The sequence below is a fragment of the Lissotriton vulgaris genome, chromosome 8 (assembly GCF_964263255.1).
Source record: "Lissotriton vulgaris chromosome 8, aLisVul1.2, whole genome shotgun sequence".
In the NCBI taxonomy this organism is placed as follows: Eukaryota; Metazoa; Chordata; class Amphibia; order Caudata; family Salamandridae; genus Lissotriton; species Lissotriton vulgaris.
The window spans coordinates 369,753,424-369,773,844 of record NC_141696.1 but is presented as its reverse complement, the minus strand read 5'-3'; positions in this window follow the sequence as shown (position 1 = coordinate 369,773,844).

Here is a 20,421-nt window from a genome sequence, read left to right as displayed (position 1 = left end):
ATATCTTGTGTTTGAGGAACTGTATTATCTAAAAGGAAAGGTCTCTCGGGCAGAGGCTATTCTATACTGACTGCTAGTGCGTGCATATGGGTCTACGTGTCTATGCGTAATGCGAGGGGCCATGGGCCTACCATGGTAACGGGAGCAATGAATTACTTGCATGGAGACAGAAAGGCCGGGCCCGTTGCTCTGCAGCTGGGGGGATGTTTACCTAAATCACTAGACAGGAATGTATTTTCGAGGAGCGGAGCAGATAACTTGAAGGCAAAATACAGTCTTGGCAGGCAAGCAGGCCGAGCCGGGCACCGCTCGCCGCGCAGGGAGTAAGGTAAAGGTCATGGATGCAGATCCAGGCCGCAGCTTTCAGAGGCAGAAGGCAGAAAAAGGCTCGATGGCAGAAATCAGGGCCTAACTCGCCAGAGTCAGAAAAACGTGAAAGTGCACCATGTAAAGACGGTGGCACAGCATACTTAGGAACTGAATTATCGACCCATTCATGGTGGATCTGAAAGAGGACATGTTAACGTTGGACGCAAATGTATTTGCGTCTTCATAGCTGGTTGTGGAGGGAACATACATGTACTTGAAGCACGTACATGGAGCCGTTGGGGTCTACGTTAGGGGACACAATTGACCATAAAAAATTCCAATTACCTCAGTAAGATAACCCACTATGATTACATAACGTTGTATGCAATAAACCTGCAGAAACTTTCCCCAAACTAACACTGGTGTCTTGTGTGTTATTTGCGGGATGTTTGGTGATGTTGCGGGCGGAGTTCCTCACCATAGGTGGACACTATATAATGAGCCAGCCTCCTACACCCGCCAGCCCAAGGAGGCTAATCATCAGGTCATTCAGTGGGAGGGGGTGTTACGCCCTCTTCGCGGATAGGCTTTTGTTCTGGAGCTCCTGGGAGCAAACAATACCACCCTAGAAGGTCAGAACAGCACCTCGGATGGGAGACTGGCAAACATCAGTCAGCAAGTACCCCACTGACATCAGTGTGGGTTTACCAATATGAGATGTTTGATACCAAACATCCCTACTTTCAGTGAAGCTATCATGTAGTTGGGGAACTCGTTTTCACCAGTATCCAGCACATCTTCTAAAATGGCTTCCCTGGTATCTTGTACTGGCAGTAATAGGACTGACCAGCACAGGGGCATTTCTGCTCATGCAGGTATAGCCTCACATGTAAAGAAGCCTACTTTAGGGCTGTTAGGTCCTGCTGTAGGGGTGACTTACAAAGATTACATGCAGTGTTAAGGACATGGCACACAGGTATGTGTGACATGTTGTGTTTCCTCTTTTCCTCTCTCTTCTTTTTTTCCCTTCTAACTTTCCTCCTTGCTGCCTCCTGCCTTCTTCTCCCCTGTGTCCTTTGCCCCATCCCTCGGCTCTGCCCCCTCCCTACCCCCCAATATGCCCACCTTCTCTAGACTGTTATAGGCCCGGACCTGCCTGTTGTATTTCGCACTGTTTCTGTACCATGTGAGCCACTGTATTTTCTGTTGGCTATGAGCAGCCAGCCTGGAGCCTTGAATCACCTGTTGTATCCTGTGATTGTATATCCCCCTTCCCTTTGTAAACTTGAGTAAAGAATTGTGAACAAAAAAATCCAATCAGTATAACTGCAGACATGCAATTTTAAGATTTGACTGAAAATAGTGCCTAAAAACACAACCACCCAACAGTGGTTATCTGGCTCCACCAGACCGTGACAAAGTCAAAAGTTCAGACCAATCACAATAGAGCGCGGGCTGGTACAAGGACCAAGTTAGGCCCGCTGAACAAAGTCCCTTAAAACCGGGTTGCAGAGCATTGCGAGATCCCGCGTGGAGGATGCCTCATGCAGAGGCAGTTCTGACGGGCTGTGGGCTGCATGCGAGGTTGTGGGTCGAGAATGCATTGCGCTGCAGCAATTCTGAGAAGCGTCACACAGTGCCAGTTTCGAGGAGTTGCATGGCTGCAATGCAAGGTCCTTCATCCAGTCCTTTTCATCCAGGCATTAGGGCAGCAGTGCAGTAGAGTAGCAGAGCAACAAAGTAGCAGTGCTTCCTAAGGCAGAGCAGCAAAGCAGTCCTTCTGAGTCTTCTTCCAGAGGTGCACTGAAGAGTTAGATCTGAGGGGCCAATATTGATACCTCGGTCCAGCTTTGAAGTAGAAGAAGGTTCTGGAGGTATCCACCTCCAGAAGTGTTTAGAATTTTCTGCCTCCCTGCCCTGGACCCAGATTGTCTGAGGGCACAAAAGATTAGTGCCAAACCCTGTGTGAGTGTGCTGGAGCAGAGCCTTTGTGATGTGCAAGTGTGGTAGGTGACAGCTCCTTCCACTCATCATGTCAGAGATGGACCATCCTCCCAACATCTTGTCCATTTTGTTTCATTGTCTGCGAGCAATACACAAAGACCAGCTGCCAATCACATCTGACATGTGATCCAAGATACAGGCTTCAGGCTTCAGACACTAAATGGATAGGTCAAGAAAATTTAAACTTTCTAAAAGTGGCATTTTCAGAATTGTGGTGTAAAATCCGAGTTTACCAATAAAGAGTGTTTTAAATTACAATTCTTTAGACACCAAACTCAACATTCCTACCTGCTCCCAATTTAAAGTTATCACTTGTTAATGTTATGCTATGGAAGAGGTGGGCCTTACAGTGGTGAACATCAAATTTGAGTTATTCACAACCAGGCCATGTAAAAGTTAAGAGTACATGTCCATATTTATAAATACACTGCACCCTGCAATTTGGGCTGTGGAGGGCCTATCCTAGGGATGACTTACATGTATTAAAAAGGAAGGTTTAGGCCTGACAAAATGTTTATTTTGTCAGGTTGAAATGGTACTTTTAAGCTGCACACACAGGCTATAATGATATAGCTGAGGCATGTTTAAAAGGCTACTAAAGTGGGTGGCACAAGCAGTACTGCAGACACAGTTACAGCATTTAATTTACAGGCCCTGGGTACATGTAGCACCACTTTAAGAGGGACTTGCAAGTAAATTGAATGTACCAATTGTGTGTAGGCCAATGTTACCATGTTTTAGGGAATAGTGCACAGAGTCCTAAGGCCAACAAAAATGAGATTAGCAAAAATGGAAGAGTAAGACAAAAGGTTTAATGAAAGACCACCCTAAGGCTGACAGGTCTAACAGGTATGCGTGGTTTTGAGTTGGGATTACACTACTACAGAGTCTCAATACGCCTGTGGTATACAACCTCAGTTGTTACAATTGAGGCCTGTAACCCCCGGATGGCCCTGAGACCGCCAATAACATTCTTGCACTGGTGCCATTGTTGTTGGGTCACTGGATACAAGGTCCATGGTACACTAATATAATTTAATATGTCCTGTTTTGGCATGCATGACTGTCTCATAAAGAATCACATAACACAGTTGTAGGCTCTGCACCTAGCTGGCTTCAAGACATTGCCAAGGAGGACCAAAAAGGGAGGATATGGACTTTCCCGAACCATATGCCTTTTTGCTGAAGACATAGTTGCCTGTTTTAAAGGGATAGAACTAGTCAACCAGGTTTCTTCTGTGTGGATAGAAAGGTGGTGTAAGACCATAAGAGGGACCCATTTGAAGTTTAACACTCCACTATACATCTGCATGAGGCAGTCTCAGAAAGGTAGTTTAGGGACTGTCAAAGGTATTCAGGTGTTATGGGTCCTCAACTAATAGCTGCTGGGGAAAAGAGCTGTCCTATGGAGTTTTACATGTAATACTAAGCTTTATTTGAATTGAAGTATGTTTCCTTTTGCCTGTGGCTTGGGCCTATAACTCGGGCTCAGGACTTTTAACAAACTGTATAGCCCTCAGCAGTGGGCAACTTTATTGCACACTGCACACCCTAGTATCGCCCTTACTCATCTTTAACCAGATTCCAGAAGCATAGGTTTAAGCAAGTGCTTTCTCAGCTCATTGACCCAAGGGCGCGAGAACATTAACTTCATCTCGTCCTCAAAAGAAGCATCAGCAATGGAGCCTCCACACGATTTGCTTTCCATCGATCTTGCTGTAAAATTGATCTAGTCAAAGGGAGACCTTTATTGTACTCTCCTTGTGATCCTCTTACCATGTATGCATGCTCCTTCCCAATCTGATCCAAAGCTCAGGCCATGCAACCAGGAGCCCCAGGTTTCTCCCTTGCACACAGGTGTGACCCTTTGCAGCCTGCATACGTGTGTCTGTGCACTGCTGCAGCTTCGACAAGCCATGTTTTCCACCAGAACCTCTGGCAAATGACCACAGAAAACTCATGGTTCATAATGCTCCAGATCTGCAAGGGCAATGCTAAATCACCCAGAGAACCTGATCCTTTTTCAATCACGGTCTGTGGCCCTACCCATGCAAGGAAATTGATAACATTTGCGCCCAAGTTTACATCCTTTGCTATCAGTTTTTCTTACCTTAACAAACAGAGTAGCAACTGCACCAAACATGTATTGGCTGCTTCGTCTAATAAGAAAATATGATTATAATTAGAGTGTATATTAATCGCAATCACTTTCTGTAATCTTTCTTGTATATTAGTATTTTTCCTCTCATTTGTACTGAACAAAGTGTACTATTGTTTTTTAAGTTTTCTTTTTTTATTGTATATAGGAAATGATTGTTCTTTAGTTGTTGATAGTTATGTGATACTTAAGTAAGGAACATTGCCCCCCTCCCTCCACTCAAATTGGAGGTAATATATGGCATATGTATTTTGCTGATACTGGTATATATACAAACTGGCTGAAAGTCAGCCGTGCGCGATACAGGGGTATATATTATTGTGCCACTATAAAATATATGCATTTGTGTGTGCATTGTGGAAAAGGAATCTGTGTATTCTGGTGATATAACACCATTGGAAACTGATGACACCATGACCAAGCATGAAGTTAAGAGATTTGTAAATGCCAACAGCACTTTGCAACATGTTACATGCTAAGAATGTTATATATTTTATGTTTTTTGAACAGGAAGATGTAATAAAAGCAGTATTACAAAATTCTGAATATTATGGTATATCATGTCAAATTTTAGGTTTTGCATTGGTTGATGGGATAATATCATTGTCAAACCCCGATCGGGAGACCATGTGCATGATTTGCAGGGTAGCAAGGACAAACATTTATAAACTTCTTAGGGAAGCAGTTTGGGGGCTCTCATGCACAAAGTTTCACAATCAAACCAGTAACCCATTAAGGTCACTTTTTCTGACGCTCCGGTGGCGTTGTACCATTCCCCATATTTACATGGTGGCGCTAAGCCTCTAACACAGTTTAACACCACCTTGTCAATATGCCTGTCAAAGGGGAGGGCAATGGGTGCTGCTGTGGATGTTCCACAGCAACACCCATTGCTTTTAGACTCTGTCTCAAATGTACAAGGCTGGGGCGTAGTGCTAGAAACTAAGACCAGGTAATAACTGGTCTTAGGATGGCAATACGAGGAGAAATTATAAATTGTTCCTCCCTTTTTGCTCTTCCCAAATCACCATTATTGATTGGTTATGTGCAGGAAGGTGTCCCTTCCTGCCCATAAACAATCGCCCCTGCAGCGCAGGCCCCCTTGCAACACGGTGACAGGGTGCCTGTTCTGGAGCTAGGCAGCTTTATTAGCACCAGCACTAAGAGAAACACTGAGGTGCGCTGTATTTTTTGTAAATACACATCCCTGCTTTTTGAAAATGGCAGAGCGCAGCACTGCCAAATTTGGTGTTACACCTTGCTCCAGGATTTTCTTGCGAATCTCCCCCACAGTACTTTGGGGGCATGACTGGGACGCCCCCAAGATGGCCACCAGGACCTAACGCTCCTGCTTTCCCATGCTTACTTATGAGAATTTCAACCACTTGTCCACCATTTATGCGGTGGAGGAGGGCGAGCTGAGGTAGAAGAAGCAAAAGGGAGCAACTAGGTATGATTGTTTTAGGCACGTTTGTGCCTTATTTTCTTATCTCCCTAATTGCGTCCTGCCTCCCGCTTTGACGGAGCCATTTTAGATTTTATTTTTCTCAAGTGAGGCGAGTTGATATCCCATTATTAAATGCAGTTTTCTCCAACTTTCCACATACACTCAATGACACCCAATTCAGCTTAACTGGGACATACTGAAGGCCGTTTGTTTTTTCTACAAGGAGTCTTTTTCTCAACTATATAATGGCAACTTTGTATATGCCTTCTTATGGAACTACCCATTTAAAGTGCTGTATTCCTGCACTGCCTGCTCTGATCTAGACTTTTTAGCCTTGGATGGGAAGGTCACCAATAAAAAGGCACAGTGGTATACTGGCGCTCCACAACAAAAAAATGTCCTCACAGCCCCCTTATTATGGTTCTTCCTCTGGCATATGTCTTTACATTCTAAAATGGATCCCCCAGCAAGTTCCACTCCTAAACCACCTAATTCTCCGGCCTCAATGGTTCAGCCATGTAAGGACGGTTCTGGTAGAGGTGATAATCATCAGAAAAAGGATCCAGTTTCTAACTCTAATTAATCTTCCCTGCTTACTTTGGAGGACTTAATGGAGGACCTTTTGTATTTGAAACTAATTGCACCCTACAACGAAATGAAAAGAAATGGTGTGGTCTGGAGTCAAGAGTTATGGAGGTTGAGCAAAGCATTAGTGATGCACAGGACATTGTTGGCAAGGCGGACTCTATGACTATGGTAATTACTCTTCTCAAAAAGCAAACCCAGGAGTTGGAAAACCGAAATAGACGTAACAACCTGCACATATATGGTATTGCTGAAAGTGAAGAAGGTTCCGATACAATTGCTTTTCTTCAAATTCAGTTGGTCTCTCGAGTACTCCTTCCTTTTACAAACAGTGAGCTAACTTAATTGGATCTCGACTGCCCACACCAGCCCAATCTACAAAACCTAGAGGCATTATCACTTTCTATTCACAATATACTGATCTCATGATAACTCTTCGGAAGGCGAAACAGCGGAAGCAGATGTTGTGGTTGGGCCACAAAGTGTACTTGGCTCAAGACATAGCAAGAGCCACAGCTATTCACCGTAAGGAGCTTCTTGAGATGCATCCAGCCTTGAGATCAATGAATGGCAGGTTTCATCTCATACACCCATGTCTCTTTAAGGTTACTTTTAAGGATAAGACTACTGTCTATGAGACTTCGGCTCAACTTTGAGAATTTTTTCATCTACATTGAAGAGACGCCATGGAAGTTGGAATTTCTAGATAATTTTATTGCGAATTTTTAAATATTTTCTTTTTCACTTGAATTGTTATCTCATCATTGATGTTTCTATCCATTATTAGTGTGTATAGTCCCACTGGTATATATGTTACATTGTGGGAACAGATTACAACTGAATTTATGTTATGTTCATGTGCAGATTTTATTGTTGGAGGAAACTGCAACCAACCTATGGATCCATTCATAGATAGAAGCTCTATGGTCCGTGGTGTACCTAGTAAAATGCAAGAAAAGTTTAGAAAATCTATTCAAATACAAAGGGCTTAGAACCCGGAGGACATGGCGTATACTTTCTATTTTCTGGTCCAATGATCTAAATCTAGGGTATGCTATATTCTTTGATCCATGATTTACATACTTCTTTAGTTAACGCTGAAATAGGCCCTGTGTTGATCTCTGATCATGTCCTGGTCATTTTAGAAATGGATCTATTGCCGGAGTTATCCAGTTTTAATAGATGGCATTTTAATAACAGTTTGTGCAGGATAAACTTTTTGTGGGACAATTCAAAACTTTTGTAAACAATTTTTATGACACCAATATTTTTTCAAGTACCTCAATAAATTTTTTGTTTGATGCTTTTAAAGCCATGGCTATAGGATATTCTATATATTATGTCACACAACAACAGAAGAATGCCAATAAAGAATCTTCTCTTTAATTAGCTTCTATCAAAAAACATGAACACAAATATTACACCTGTAATAAAGAATCCACTCTAAAACGTCTGATCCGGGCATGATTGGATTTAAATAAAAGATCGGTTGAAGGGGTTTCTGATTAAGTCGGGGTGGTGAACTCCGTGTAGCTGAGATTTTTTCTCTCGCTCGCTCTCATCAACTTCAAGCTGACGAGAGTGAGTGAGGAAAATCCACCTCCCGGCGAGATTTTTTCTCATTTGCAGTCGTCAACTTCAAGTTAGCGTGCGCGAACGAAGGAAATCAACCTGCCGACGAGATTTCTGAACGCGGGCGGTCGAATTTCTCAATGCGAGTGGCTACGTATGCTCGTGACTGCTCACGTTGAGAGACCGTCCGTTCGTGTTGAGAAAGCTACCGCTCGAGTAGACAATCAACTCGAACAGCAGAAAGGAAGTAGCGCCCACTCGTGCTGTGCATGGTGCCGTTCTAGATAATTTCACAGTGCGGATAAACACCTAGCACTGAGAATGATCACAAACTGCATTTTTTCTAACTCACCTCGCCGCTTGCGGAACTCCGCATAGCACGGCATAGTTTCTTTTGCACTTTACGAAGTTCCGCTACGCGGACCTCCATGATCTCCACCCAGGCTTACTTCTGATATGTAATTAACAATCTACGCGTAACTCCGCCCAAGCTTAATTTTGATATGTTATTAACAATTTATACAAAATACTTAAGAGGTCACCATAGACTTGATAGAGCAAATTCAATTTCTACTCTGCAACTAATTAGGAAAGACGTATTTTGGTTACCATGGCCATCATATTTGTCTCGTCCACTTGTACAAATAACTGATGCAACCATTCCTTTCCAGACTCCATGAATATCAGTCTCTGTAAGTATTTTATTACATTATCAACTGATATTTCGATTTTGCAATTACATTGTTCATATAATGTTTGCTTTTCCTCATGCAAGGTATTTCAATCTCTGTTTCCTTGTCTTTTTCCCTTTTCTGTCTTTTCCTTTTCTTTCTATTCTCTCTTCACCTGAAATTTCTCAAAACCACAAAATGCTACTTTCTATAGACATATTTAATATGCTTTCTTATACTTCTTTAGAGCGTTAGAATATTCTATCAAATACTACTAAGCGTCTAGTTACATGCCACTGTTTTAAAATATTATCTTCATAAATACTTTTTTCTAGAAGAATATATTCCCAGTTATTTTTCTATAGTGTTTTCAATAAAGCATTTTCAAACAAAAAGAAAGAAGGTATTTTATGTAAAAGATGGTGCTCAATACTGCAGTCTACTAGTAATACAAGCATTGGAAATGCAATAGGTCTCGCATTAGAAAAGTGGGAGCTATTGGTATTGTAATTTTTTTTTTTTGTGTAGTTTTTCCAAATAGCTACATTGATAGATTAGTCATTTACAATGCCAATAGTTTTAATTTTTTTGAATGTGACACCTATAGCATTTGGAATGCCACCTGATTTGTATTGACGTGACTTTGATGGAGAGCTTATGTTGTTATGCCGTATTTCTAGAGAGCAGGAGAGTGCAGCAGGGGATAGAAGCACAGCCCTGCAAGCTGAGCGTCCTCCCATCGCACACCCATCTGTGGCTTGAGTGGTGTGAGGGTGAGGGGTGTGAGAGTGAGGAATGTGAGTGTGAGAGGTGTGAGCATGAGTGTTGTGAGTGTGAGGGAGTGTGAGTGTGAGGGGGTGTGAGTGTGTGTGATGGTGAAGTTGAGTGAGTGTTTGTGAGGCTGAGTGTATGTGACGGTGTGTGTTGGTGAGGGTGTGTGAGGGTGAGTGAGGGTGTTTGATGTTTAGTGAGGGTGTGTGACGGTGTGAGGCTGAGGGTGTGTGAGGGTGAGTTAGGGAGTGTGATTGTGTGTGAGTGGGTGGGTCTGAGAGTTAGGTGTTGTGATGTTGATTGAATGTGAATGAGGCTGAGGGGATGATGGTAAGGGTGTGTGAGTGTGAGGCGTGTTTATTGTGACAAGTTGCAAGGCTGAGCGTGGGTGAGTGTGTGGGAGGGTGTTTGATGGTGAGTGTGCGAGGTGTAGTGAGTGTGAGAGTGTTGTGACGGGTGTCAGGGGAGGGTGTGTGTGTGAATGTCATGTGTTTGAGGGTGAGGGGGTGTGTGTGTGAGGGTGAGTGAGGGGGTGTAAGGCTTCGGGTGTGTGACGGTGCGTGAGTGTGAGTGTGTGTGAGGTTGAGTGAGGGTGTGAGAGGTGTTGTTACGCAGAGGGTGTGTGACGGTGTGTGAGGGTGAGGGTGTGTGAGGGTGAGTGTGAGTCATTGTGAGTGAGTGTGAGTGAGTGTGAGTGAGGGGGTGTGAGGGTGTTGTTGTGAGGGTGAGGGGAGTGAGCGTGTGTGAGTGTGATGGGGTGTGAGGGTGAGGGGGTGTGAGTGTGTGTGAGGGTGAGGATGAGTGAGGTTGTTTGTGGCTGAGAGTGTGTGAGGTGTAGTGAGTGTGAGAGTGTTGTGATGGGTTTTAGGGGAGCGTGTGTGTGTGAGTGTAAGGTGTTTGAGGGTGAGGGTGTGTGTGTGTGAGTGTGAGGGTGAGTGAGGGGGTGTGAGGTTTCGGGTGTGTGACGGTGTGTGAGTGTGAGTGTGTGTGAGGGTGAGTGAGGGTGAGAGAGGTGTTGTTAGGCAGAGGGTGTGTGACGGTGTGTGAGCGTGAGGGTGTGTGAGGCTGAGTGTGAGTGATTGTGAGTGAGTGTGAGTGAGTGTGAGTGAGTGTGAGTGAGGGGGTGTGAGGGTTTTTGAGGGTGAGTGTGTGAGGTGTAGTGAGTGTGAGAGTGTTGTGAGGGGTGTGATGTTGTGATGGGAGTGTGGGTGTGTGAGGGTGATGGGGTGTGAGGGTGAGGGGGTGTGAGTGTGTGTGAGGGTGAGGGTGAGCGAGGGAGTGTGAGTGTGTGTGAGTTGTTGAGGGTGGGAGTTAGGGTGTGTGAGGGTGATGGTGTGAGGGTGATTGAGGGTGTGTGAGGGTGAGGGGATGAGGGTAAGGCTGTGTGAGGCTGAGGGGTGTTGATGGTGAGAGAGTGTGAGGGGTGTGAGTGGGTGCGGCTGTCCGGTGTAGTGAGTGTGAGCTTGTTGTGAGGGGTGTTATTTTTTGAGGGGAGTGAGGGTGTGTGAGTGTGTGTGAGTGTGAGGGGGTGTGAGTGTGTGTGATTGTGAGTGTGAGTGTGAGTGAGTGGGTGTGAGGCTGAAGGTGTGTGATGGTGTGTGAGGGTTATGTTGTGTCAGGGTGATTGAGCGTGTGTGAAGGAGTGTGAGAGTTTTGGTGTGTGAGGGTGATGTTATGAGTGTGTGTATGTTAATATTAATTGTTTAGTATGTGTTGTGTAAAAAAAAACGTGATAGATCTTCCCTTTGTAATTGTCCTGCCTTATGTGTATTTTTGTATGTAATAGAACTGTGTATGTTTTTTAATTACTGTGTGGTGTTATGTGTGTTTTAGGTGTCTGTGGAGTCCCGTATTAATTTTATTATTTTAAAAATGGCCGACGCAATGCGTCACCTTGACGTTCCCTACGTTAGCGTTCTAGTTTATTTTTGTGTTGTGAGTGTTTACGTTTCCTTGACGTTTATTTCTAGCCAATCGGAGCGCGACGTTTTTGACGTTGCGTTCCGATTTGCTTACGTCAACGGTGGAATTCCCCAGAAGATCGGGAATGTTGGTGCGCGGAAGGCGTGTTCTTGTTCCTGTGCTGTTGCTGCGTCGTTTGACAGGTAAGAATGTATTCCAAAGTGTTTTTTTATGTAATGTAATGTAGTATCTATACTATCTTTAAGTTAACGACTGAATAGGAGTGTGTTTTTATAACTGTTGACAATTTTTTTTTTCGATCGTAATATTTGTAAATGTTTGTAATGTAATGTAAATTAAAGTCTTGTTTTCAATTGTCGATATGTAATGCATATGTTTTCTAAAACTGTAATGTAATGTATTTTTTGCTGGTGTTTGTTATTTGACGTACAAGAGCTGTTATTTGAACTTTGAAGTGCTATTTAGTTTATAATATATTTATGTATGTTGTGTTTGCATTGTTTTTTTCCTGTGCTGCTGAAGTAGCCGGATTATATGTTATTGGGGTACTCGATGTATTAAAGGAAACTTTGTGTATTTGCTGAATTTATTTTCCCTAGCAATGTATTAGGAGGATGTACAGTGATGTAATGTGTGTATTTTATGCGTTTTGTGAAAGAATTGTTTTATTTTCCAATCCCTGTTTGCATATTTGTGTATTAATAGCTGCACCCTCCTTGCGTTGCTTTAAGTTTGCATTTTGGACTAGCTGCAAGTGTGTAATCCTCTTTTTACGTATAATTCAAATAGTTGCTTAATGATATTTATGTGTACAGTTGGAGGCTGGAGTTGTATTTGGAGTGTAGAGTTGTAGAGTTGTATTGTAGTTATAGGGTGTAGTTGGAGGCTGGACTTTGACGGTGTGAGTGTGAGGGTGAGTGCATGTGAGCCTTTTGGAGTTTGCCACAGTATGTGTGAATTTGTAGTACTGTATGCAGTCTATTTTCTTCCCCAAACGTGTTTTGTGTTTTTTAGCTTAGTATGTGTTAGATCAGAATGTGTATGTGAACTATCTTTGATGTATGCAACAGTGAGAATAAGGGTGTTGCTTTTAATTTATGGGCATAAGGGTAGACGTCTTAGGATGTTTTTGTATTTTCTGTACTTCCCTAATTTTTTGTGAACAGCTGCGTGGGCAAGGGGCGTTGGCTGTTGTGTTGTTGAGTAGTGCTCTTTTGATGTTGTTTGATGCTGTTTTGGTGTATGGTGGTCCTGTGGTTGTGCACTTAGCACCACCAAAACACTTCGTGCAACAGCAGCATCAGTCAGAGCAACACCAATCAATCAATCAATCAAAGACATTTATAGAGCGCACTACTTACCCGTAGGGTCTCAAGGCGTTGGGGGGGGGGGGGGGGTGCTGTTACTGCTCGAACAGCCAGGTCTTCAGCTTCTTCCTGAAGGAGAGGTGGTCTTGGGTCAGGCGCAGGTCGGGAGGGAGGGAGTTCCAGGTCTTGGCGGCCAGGTAGGAGAAGGACCTTCCTCCTGTTGTCGCTCTTCGGATGCGGGGGACGGCGGCGAGGGCGTGGCTGGCTGATCGGAGGTGGCGTCTTGGAGCGTAGAAGTTGATTCGGTTGTTGAGGTAGCTCGGGCCTTGATCGTGCAGGGCTTTGTGTGCGTGGGTGAGGAGACGGAAGGTGATTCTTTTGTTGACGCGGAGCCAGTGCAGGTCTCTCAGGTGTCCGGAGATGTGGCTATTGCGTGGGATGTCGAGGATGAGTCTGGCAGAGGCGTTCTGGATCCGCTGGAGTCTCTTCTGGAGCTTGGCGGTGGTACCGGCATAGAGGGCGTTGCCGTAGTCCAGTCGGCTGGTGACGAGGGCCTGGGTGACTGTCTTCCTGGTCTCGGTGGGGATCCACCAGAATATCTTCCGTAGCATGCGCAGGATGTTGAAGCACGACGAGGAGACGGCGTTGACTTGTCTGGTCATGGAGAGGGAGGAGTCCAGGATGAAGCCCAGGTTGCGTGGGTGGTCTGTCGGTTTGGGTGCGGTGCCCAGGGCGGGGGGCCACCAGGAGTCGTCCCAGGCGGAGGGCGAGGAGCCCAGGATGAGGACCTCCGTCTTGTCTGAGTTCAGTTTCAGGCGGCTGGTCGTCATCCACTCGGCTACATCTTTCATCCCTTCGTGTAGATTGGCTTTGGCGGCGGCGGGTTCGTTGGTCAGGGACAGGATCAGCTGGGTGTCGTCGGCGTAGGAGATTATGTTGAGGTTGTGTTGGCGTGCGATGGCCGCGAGGGGGCTCATGTAGATGTTGAAGAGGGTGGGGCTCAGAGAGGATCCTTGGGGGACGCCGCAGATGACTTCGGTGGCCTCTGACTTGTACGGTGGTAGGCGGACTCTCTGAGTTCTTCCGTCGAGGAAGGAGATGATCCAATCCAGTGCCTTCCCCTGGATTCCGACGTTGCTGAGGCGATGCACTAGGGTGCGGTGGCAGACCGTGTCGAATGCCGCGGAGAGGTCTAGGAGGATGAGGGCCGCTGTGTCTCCGTTGTCCATCAGGGCTCGGATGTCGTCGGTGGCGGCGATGAGGGCGGTCTCGTTACTGTGGTTGGCTCGGAAGCCAGACTGTGAGGGGTCGAGGGATCCATTTGTCTCGAGGAAGGCGGCCAGCTGTTTGTTGACGTCTTCTCGATCACTTTGGCTGGAAACGAGAGGAGCGAGATGGGGCGGTAATTCTTGAGTTCGGTGGGGTCCGCTGTGGGTTTCTTGAGTAGAGCGCTGAGTTCGGCGCGCTTCCAGCTCTCAGGGAAGGTGGCGGTGTCGAAGGAGGTGTTGATAATGTCCCGTAGGTGGGGTGCGATGATAGCGTCGGCTTTGTTGAAGACGTGGTGAGGGCAGGGGTCGGTTGGAGATCCGGAGTGGACGGAGTTCATCATGCGGACCGTGTCTTCGGTGCTGATCGGGGTCCAGGCGCGGAGGGTGGTGGTGGGTGGCGTTGCTGCGGTCGTGGCGTGCGTCGGTTGGTTGCTGAAGCTGTTGTGTATGTCACCAGAGTCTTGTGCTTTTGTGATGACGCATTTTGTTTGTGTTTTTGATTATTTCTGGCATTGTTTACTTGTTTATTTTCCCTTACTTTAGTAAGTGCTTTCTGTTGTGAATTTTTTTCCTTTAGTTCACTTTGTCCACTTAAAAATTGTTGTATTTTTTGCTGTGTATTCATATGTTTGTCTATTTTGTGTGCATTTATGATCTTTGTGAAAGAACTGTTTTATTTTACAATCCCTTTCTTTATTTTTGTGTATTAATTGCTGCACTGTCCTTGCGTTGCATTAAGTTTTAATGTTTTAATAGCTACAAGTGTGTAATCCGAATTTTACGTATTAAAATAAATGTTGCCTTACGTTATTTATGTGTGGATTTGGAGAGTAGAGTTGTAGTTGGAGTGTAGAGTTGTAGGGTGGTATTGTAGGTATAGGGTGTAGTTGGAGGGTGGACTTGGACTGTGTGAGTGTGAGGGTGAGTGAATGTGAGTCTTTGGGTGTTTGAGGGTGCGTGATGGTGTGTGAGAGTGATTGAGGGTGACTGTTTTAGTATGAGTGAAGGTGTGAGTGTTGTGAGTGTGTGTGTGAGGATGAGGGGGTGAGTGTAAATGTTGACTAACGTTATTTTTGTGTGGAGTTTGAGGGTGGAGTTGTAGTTGGAGTGTAGAGTTGTAGTGTGGTATTGTACTTTTATGGTGTAGTTGGAGTGTTGTCTTTGACGGTGTGAGTGTGAGGGTGAGTGGATGTGAGGGTCAGGGGGTGTAAGTGTGTGTGATGGTGTGTGAGGGTGAGTGAGGGTGACGATGTGAGTATGAGTGAGGGTTTGAGGGTTGTGAGGGTGGACTTGGATGGTGTGAGGGTGATTGGATGTGATTTTTAGGGGGTGTGAGGGTGTGTGATGTTGTGTGAGGGTGAGTGAGGGTGACGGTGTGAGTATGAGTGTGGGTGTGAGGGTGATGGTGTGAGGGTGTGTGAAGGTGAGGGTAATGGGATGTGATAGTGTGTGATGATAGGTGTGGGTGAGTGAAGGTGATAGTTTGAGCGTGAGTGAGGCTGAGTGTTGTGAGGGTGTCAAGGTGAGTGAGGGTGTGCGAGTTTGAAGGTTGAGTGTGTGACTGTGGGTGAGGGTGAGTGTTTGCGAGGGTGAGGGGGTGTGAGGGGGTGGGAGGGTTTGGGGGTGTTGTTGAGTGATGGTGTGTGATGGTGAGTGGGTGAGGGTGATTGAGTGTGTGTGAGGGTGAGGCTGTTGAGGTTGTGTGTGAGGGTGTGTTGCTGAGTGATGGTGCGTGATGGAGGTTGTGGGAGTGTGATCGTATCACGCTGTAGAGGGATGTGAGGAAATAGTAGGCCAGCTGAATGGGGTGTTTAAAAAAAAAAAAAATTCGTTTTGACACAAGCCTTTTGAAAGTAAAGCTAGCCATCCCTCCTGTGCCTCAAACTTGCTGTCATTTTTCTTTTTTGGGTGTGCGTGTAATTTAGTATGTGTTGTGTGTTGTGTGTGCGTCAAAATGCAACCCAAGGAGACGTAATAGAGTGTGTGTGTGAAAGTCCCCTTGATCCGTGAATGTGTGTATGAAAACTTTGTTGTGGTGTGGCGAAGTGGTGTGAACGGAGTGTGTGTTGTAAGAAAGGATCCGTTGTTAAACGAGCAACATTTGTAGCGAGTCTGGATGTATACTGATCAGCAGTAAAGTATTGCCTGTGAGTTGTGTTTTCCTGTGTGTATGTGTGCAAGATGCAGAGTGGTTGCAAGCTGCAGAGTGGGTGCAAGCTGCAGAGTGGGTGCAAGCTGCCGAGTGGGTGCAAGGTGCAGAGTGGGTGCAAGCTGCAGAGTGGGTGCAAGCTGAAGAGTGGGTGCAAGCTTCAGAGTGTGTGAAAGCTGCAGAGGTGATAGATGCAGAGTGGGTGATAGATGCCTAGTGGGTGAGGAGGTACGCCTGGTGTATAGGGATGTCTGTTACTATGCATATGAATCCGAGATTGTGTGCCCGATTTGTGTCCCAAGTGTAATTAGAAGCTCTGGCCACTGTCTAGCAGGTTGGTAGTGTTAAGTAAGCCTAAACTGTGTTAGCAATCCATAAGTTCTGCGTGTAATGTAGTATGTGTTGTTAGTTGTGTGTGCGTAAAAATGCAACTGAAGGAGACGTAATAGAGGGTGTGTGTGAAAGTCCCCTTGATCCGTGAATGTGTGTATGTAAATTTTGTTGTGGTGTGGCGAAGTGGTCTGAACGTAGTGTGTGTAGTAAGAAAGGATCCGTTGCTAAAGGAGCAACATTTCTAGTGAGTCTGGATGTATACTGATCATCAGTAAAGTAATGTCTGTGAGTTGTGTTACCTGATCAGCAGTAAAGTATTGTCTGTGAGTTGTGTTTTCCTGTGTGTATGTGTGCAAGCTGCAGAGTGGTTGCAAGCTGCCGTGAAAGTGATTTTTTAAAAGTTATTTGTGGTGTGGCGAAGTGGTCTGAACGGAGTGTGTGTTGTACGAAAGGATCCGTTGCTAAACGAGCAACATTTCTAGCGAGTCTGATAATGAACAATAAATTACAATGCCAATAGCCTGCGTTCAAATGCTGGTGAGCCCACCCAAATCAAAAAACAATGGCAGCCCTCTATGTGTTTCGTGTGGCTTGATGGGGTGGGTGGCTGAGGGTGCTTTCAATGCGGCTTCCCTTTGCAGGCTCAGTTTGAAGGCCTGGTCTTAAGTATGCAGGCTCGGCACTCGATACAAACTAAGTATCAGCAGAAAGGAACGGGCTGGAACTTGGGAATGTGTGTATGAAAACTTTGTTGTGGTGTGGCAAAGTGGTCTGAACGGAGTGTGTGTTGTAATAAAGGATCCGTTTGTAAACGAGCAACATTAGTAGCGAGTCTGGATGTATAGTGTTCAGCAGTAAAGTATTGTCTGTGAGTTGTGTTTTCCTGTGTGTATGTGTGCAAGCTTCAGAGTGGTTGCAAGCTGCACAGTGGGTGCAAGCTGCACAGTGGTTGGAAGCTGCAGAGTGGGTGCAAGCTGCAGAGTGGGTGCAAGCTGAAGAGTGGGTGCAAGCTGAAGAGTGGGTGCAAGCTTCAGAGTGCGTGAAAGCTGCAGAGGTGATAGATGCAGAGTGGGTGATAGATGCCGAGTGGGTGAGGAGGTACGCCTGGTATATAGTGATGTCTGTTACTAGGCATATGAATCAGAGATTGTGTGCCAGATTTGTGTCCCAAGTGTAATTAGAAGCTGTGGCCACTGTCTAGCAGGTTGGTAGTGTTAAGTAAGCATAAGCTGTGTTAGCAATCCATAAGTTGTGCGTGTAATGTAGTATGTGTTGTATGTTGTGTGTGCGTATAAATGTAACCCAAGGAGACGTAATAGAGGGTGTGTGTGAAAGTCCCCTTGATCCGGGTATGTGTGTATGAAAATTTTGTTGTGGTGTGGCGAAGTGGTGTGAACGGAGTGTGTGTTGTACGAAAGGATCCGTTGCTAAACGAGCACCATTTCTAGCGAGTCTGATAATGAACAATAAATTACAATGCCAATAGCCAGCGTTCAAATGCTGTTGAGCCCACCCAAATCAAAAACAATGGCAGCCCTCTATCTGTTTCGTGTGGGTTGATGGGGTGGGTGGCTGAGGGGGCTTTCAATGCGGCTTCCCTTTGCTGGCTCAGTTTGAAGCCCTGGTTTTAAGTATGAAGGCTCGGCACTCGATACAAAGTAAGTATAAGCAGAAAGGAACGGGCTGCAACTTGCAACCAGCATTTGAACGCTGCCGTTCACTCCCACACATGTACATGTTTTAGTACTCAATGCGAAGCTGTGAAATGCGTGTTTAAAACGAGACACGTTCGTGATACTGCAGGGAGAGAGAGGGGAGGTGCTTGCGGATGGGGAGGGGGAGGAGAAATGCGAGGCTGGCTATGTCCAGGGAGAGAGAGGGGAGGTGCTGGCGTCTGGTGAGGGGGAGTAGAATTGCGAGCGTGGCTGTGTCCGGGGAGAGAGAGGGGGAGGGGGAGGACTATTGCGAGCCTGGCTGTGTCTGGGGAGAGAGAGGGGAGGTTCTGGCGGCTGGGGAACAGATGTCGAAGGCTGGCGAATTTTGTTTTAAAAATAGTGTGTTTCAGTGTGTGAGTTGTTCATGGTTAAGGGAGACAAGACAGAGGAGCTGGTGGCTGGGGAGGGGGATGAGAAATGGCAGCCTGTCTGTGGAGGAATGCGACCCTGTCTGTGTGCGGGGAGAGAGAAGGGAGGTGCTGGCGGCTGGGGGTGGATGCGAGAGAGAGGGGAGGTGCTGGCGGATGGGGTTGGGGATTGCCGTGGGAGGGAGGCTTGAGGGGGAGGAGAATTGCGAGCCTGGCTGTGTCCGGGTAGAGAGAGGGGGAGGGGGAGGAGAATTGCGATCCTGGCTGTGTCCGGGGAGAGAGAGGGGAGGTTCTGGCGGCTGGGGAACAGATGTCGAAGGCTGGCGAATTTTGTTTTAAAAATAGTGTGTTTCAGTGTGTGAGTTGTGCATGGTTAAGGGAGACGAGACAGAGGAGCTGGTGGCTGGGGAGGGGGATGAGAAATGGCAGCCTGTCTGTGGAGGAATGCGACCCTGTCTGTGTGCGGGGAGAGAGAGGGGAGGTGCTGGCGGCTGGGGGTGGGTGCGAGAGAGAGAGAGGTGCTGGCGGCTGGGTGCGAGAGAGAGGGGAGGTGCTGGAGGATGGGGTTGGGGATTGCCGTGGGAGGGAGCCTTGTCTCTTTCATGTGCACGCGCTTTTAATGTCAATGCGCATGCGCATTGAGCTTGAATTTCACGGGCACTGCAAGGAATCGCCACGATTCCTTGCAAGTTGGTTAAAGTCTGTTTAAGCCCCCATAGTCTCGCAAGCTCAATGCGCATGCGCATTGACAGGCGAGACCTAAAAAACTAGTATCAATTGGTGCTTCTTAGAGGGGTGCAGCACTCAACCCATTCCCTCACTGACATCTGCTTCCCCAGGCTCTCTCCCTGGGTCTAGGGGGCCTGTATTTCTAGGGGAAACTAGGAGAAGCCTCCGTTTATAACAGGAGCAGTTCAGTCACCCCCCAAAAATATGTGTGCAGAGCTCCTTACCTCCTTATGGGGAATTAGTCTTTCCGGACTGACCTGTTCTCTGACGTACACCCACTCACTCAGAGGAGTTGCAGTGAACTGGCTGGCAGTTAAGAAGTACCTCTCACCTTGAGCACTGCGCTGCGTTCAGTGCCACACCTGAACTGATTCTTCCACACTGATTCTTCGACCCGACTGCTTCAAAACAACCGTTGTTAACAAATGCAATTCCGCTTGGACCAGGTGGTGAGTGTCATCCCTTGGGCTTCTGAAGTTGGCAGCTGGGGCTCTCACCAGTGATGGCTGGACCACACATAATAATCCACATTTGTAAAGCGAACAATCACCCGTAAGGGTCTCTAGGCGCTGGGGCCATTGGGAAGATTAAGCAAGCTATTGCCCAGAGTCACATGGTGCTGGGCTAATCTGCCGCCGGCGATCGAACCCTGATCCCCAGATTCTGGAGTCAGTCACCCTACCCGCGGCGCCACACCTCTTCCCTGAAGTCAATGATAGGGCATTGCAGCATTTGTCAGTTGCAGCTCTGCATAGCCTGGTCACAACTTTGGAAGTTGCATCCCCGTAGAGGCCTGTCACAACTCTGGTACTTGCAGCCCCTCATGGGCTATTTACAACTGTGGTAGTTGCAGCCATGCAAGGCCTCCTTATAACTTTTGCAGTTGCAGCCCTGCATGGGCTGAACAAGTTTAGGTAGATGCAGCTCTCACACAGGCTGAATGGTAACACACAGTTACATCCCCTACCAGACCTCAGAAACCCCATAGCCAGGGAGTCATGGAGCCTGCCTGAGAGTCAGTGAGCCCTCTTGGATCGCTCTCCAGCAGTCTGCTCTTCTGGGTGTCCCACAGCCACCGGGTGAAGCTGTGCTAAGCAGCTCACTCCTTCCTC